This window comes from Phascolarctos cinereus, unplaced genomic scaffold (genome assembly GCF_003287225.1).
Source record: "Phascolarctos cinereus isolate Bilbo 61053 unplaced genomic scaffold, phaCin_HiC Scaffold_3;HRSCAF=262, whole genome shotgun sequence".
NCBI classification, from domain to species: domain Eukaryota; kingdom Metazoa; phylum Chordata; class Mammalia; order Diprotodontia; family Phascolarctidae; genus Phascolarctos; species Phascolarctos cinereus.
The window spans coordinates 255,370,583-255,374,331 of record NW_027555736.1 but is presented as its reverse complement, the minus strand read 5'-3'; the positions used below and the strand labels follow the sequence as shown (position 1 = coordinate 255,374,331).

Sequence of the window (3,749 nt, the reverse complement as noted above, 5' to 3'; positions counted from 1 at the left end):
TGACAGACTTAGCTCTTCTCAGCAATACAAGTGATTGGGTGCTTGGGTGCTTGTGCCTGTACTTGGACCCCAATTTCTTCCTAGTCTCAGAAACACTGTCTCTGACAATCACTCCCCAGGCCAAGAACACTGTGCCTAGCAGTTATTCATGTGTGGGCCCCAGCATGACGGTTATCTCTCTTCCTGGTGCAGCTATACAAAGGTGGGTTAGAGTGCTGGGCTGCTCAGGCCCTAGCCCTCAGATCATGTCTCAGGAAGCCTCTCAATTCCTTAGTAAGTTCCTGTCTTGTGAGAAAGCTTTCCCTTGTTTCAGAGCATCCTCTCATCAAGACAGAGGGAGAGAGGTGCCTTGCCCAGCCCAAGGAGTTTTGTCTTAGGCTGGCCCAAGTACTCTTCTTCCTGCCAGACTCCCAAGATCCATATTTCTGTCATCTCCCTCCCTGTCTGGTACACTCCATGTGCTTTCCCATCCATAGCTCCCAAAGACACCTGGACCTTTGAATTACCTAATCAATACTCCTGGCATTCCTTTCCCATGCCCTTTTTCATATAAACCCTAGCTCCATCCTCAGTCTCTTGCAGGTTCCTTAAGAATCCTTGCTGGCTAAGAAGCATAACAACAAATTGTCGCCACCTTGACTTAAAGAATGCTTGAGTCTGTGAATTCATTCCAGACCACTTCTCCTGTACTCAGGTCTTTGAGGGCTCTCAACCTCTCAGACCGCAACAGAAGGATCTAAGAAAACCCCAAAAGGCTCATGATGGAAAATGCCATCCACATCCAGAGAAAGAGCTATGGAGTCCGAATGTAGATTGAAGCATACTAGATTTCTCTCTCTCTCTCTCTCTTCTCTCTCTCTCTCTCTCTCTCTCTCTCTCTTCTCTCTCTCTCCCTCTCTCTCTCTCCCTCTCTCTCTCTCCTCTCTCTCTCTCTCTCTCTCTCTCTCTCTCTCTCTCTCTCTCTCTCTCTCTCTCTTTTTGTTTTGTTTCTTCTTTCTCATTGTTCCTCCTATTCATTCTGATTCTTCTTTACAAGATGACTAATGTGAAATAAGAATGTACATGTAGAGCCTATATCAAACTGCGTGCCATTTGGGGGAGAGGCAGGGGAGGGAGGTGGAGAAAATTTAAAACTCAGAAAGCCCTGAACCCAGGCAGCAAGCCCGGGGCCTCGCCCTGACTAGCCTTGCTGTGGCTGGCCCGAGCCCCTGGAGCTGCCAGCACAAAGACGCCCCCCACCACCACCGGCGGGTTCTGCGGACCGCGTTCGGCCCCCGCCTTTGCCGCCCTCTCCCTTGCGATCCTCGCCCCTCCAGGCCCTGGGCTGAGGCCGCCCCGCGGACGGGCTCTTTACTGGCTAATCCCCCTATTTCTTTTTCTGTTTTGTTTCCCTACTTGCTCGTAGATTTCTCTCATCTCGTCACCCGTTGCCATCCCTCTCTCTTGCCCCTCTCCCATACATATATATATACACACACATATATATATATATATATATATATATATATATATATATATATATATATATATATATATATATATATATATATATGTGTGTGTGTGTGTGTGTGTGTGTGTGTGTAACCCTCCTGCCCAGCTGAGAAGGCCGCTCCTGGTACAGAGGCCAGTTCCCAGTGGATACCAGGGACTGCCTCCGCGGCAGGACAAACCTCCCGCTGTGCAGGGGGAAACGCACTTTGAGCAATGGACACAATGCTTGCAAGAGGAATAAAGACAAAATGTTTTGATGATGAAGAAGATATTGAAGGAACCCTGGCTGGTTTTAAGGCTGTTTCCACACAGAATCTTCAGCGGCAATCACTTTTAGACCTGTCTTTGGTAAAGCTTCAGTTGTGCCACAGGCTTGTTGAACCTAATCGGTGTCGATGGGTTCTTATAGCAAACACTGTAAGACAAATTCAAGAAGAAATGATCCAGGATGGAACTTGGCAAGTGATAAAGGCTCAGAATACAGGACAGGCTTCTCTTGATCGCCTAGTATCGTCAGATATTCTTTGTCATTCAACCAAAGAACAGGGTGAAGGCAAACTTGTTCCAAGTTATAGCAGTTCTTCAAAACACTTTGAAGATATCCAGTCGCAAGATATTATTTCTGACCTGTCCACGGTTGCATCAGTACAACCTCCAAGAAATCCTCAAAGTAATGTTTTGGAAATCGAGAACCCTCAGGAAAATAGGCGAAACTTTCAGAAGTCACTAGATTAAATATTTGAAACATTGGAGACCAAAAATCCTAATTCTGTAGAAGACTTATTTTCAGATGTTGAAATTCTTACTATGATCTTGAGACAGTATTAACAGGAATGATGGGCAACACAAAAATGGGACATTGTGATGTGCTTTCCAGCTTTTCATCTCAAACAAACACAAATTCTAACTTAAATTGTAAATCTGATATAAATGAGCTTGATCATATTGTGGAAATCCTTGTTGAATCTTGAAATGGTTAAATACAAAGCATGATTCTTTGAAGAAGTTGAGAATGATTTAAAAAAACCCCTTCAAATAGTTTACTAGCAAATGCATATGTAATCTACATAAAAGCTAAAAACACTTCATTTTGTGAAATGCTGTTATCTTTAAAGCTAACATGCTACTTGCCTTTAGATAATTTTGGTTTGTCCACTGAAATATGAAGCATCCTAGGTTAGGCTTAGTGTACTTAAACTTTTTCTTCCTCAAGGCAGAGGGGAGACTGGTACTTGGCTTTTCATTTAACATTTTTTTCAGAGCCTACACTTAAACTCCCAGTTTCCCTTATTCCTTTATCTTCCCTCTTTCTTTATCAGCTACAGTCGCCAACCTTCAACTTTATCTTTTCTTTTTTTTAGTTTTGTGTATTTTGGGCAATATTTTACCTCTTAAATTTTTTTTAATTTTTTGTGCTTTTATCGGTGCTTAGATTTTCTAGCTATTTTCCTAAAAGTATATCTTTACTATAAATATCCTTTCTGCTGCTACTTCAGTAACTTTTTCATAGCATAAAACACTTGGAATTGGTGTTTTTCTGTTAAAATTTTCAAAAGTTTTTCATTTTTCAGAATGAACTATATTATATAGTTCAGTAAACTGTAAATATACAACACGCTTTAAAATGTAAGAGCTTTTTTCATAATTGTGTAGTCCTTAACTAAAGTTGAGAAACTTGTATTGCTTTTTATACTTGAGTATTGTTAAAAGGAAAAAAATGCTGATCCGTAAATACAGTTCTATTAAAGCCCTGTTTCACATTAATTTCAAATATAAATTATGTAGAGTTCTATTTATGTATATTTATATGTAAATGTCATCACAGTGAATTGTTTATCATTGAAGTCTTGGGTCAAATTTGTTCATGTGGTAAAACTCTTGTGCTAATTACTGAGTAAAGTGTTATTGGGGCCTTTGAATCTCTATCTTTGTGTTCTTTTATTTATCTAAATTAGTATGTTTTACTCTAGTGTAAGTTTTCTGTATGGCTGTTCTTCCTCTGAAAGATATTGCTTAGGTCTTTTGTCTACTTTAAATAAGAAATACATTCGTTGTAGAGTGTATTTAATAAATATCTCAAGGGATCCATTCAGCAAAGGGTAGCTTAATATTATTAGAATGAGAAGCCCAATTATACTGTATTAAGCTGTGCCTGGAATTTTTCTTTTGAATCAGACTGTAGTCTGCTTAAAATAGATTTGCATACATTTGACTATGGCACCTTATCAGATTTTGAAAAAGATAAAAGTCAGTATGGA

The 3,749-nt window shown here is 40.1% G+C and overlaps 1 pseudogene; it reads left to right on the top strand.

The window, feature by feature from the left end:
- Positions 1-1,713: 1,713 nt before the first annotated feature.
- On the top strand, positions 1,714-2,462 carry LOC110203235 (cell division cycle-associated protein 4-like; annotated as a pseudogene).
- The last annotated feature ends 1,287 nt before the right edge of the window (positions 2,463-3,749 follow it).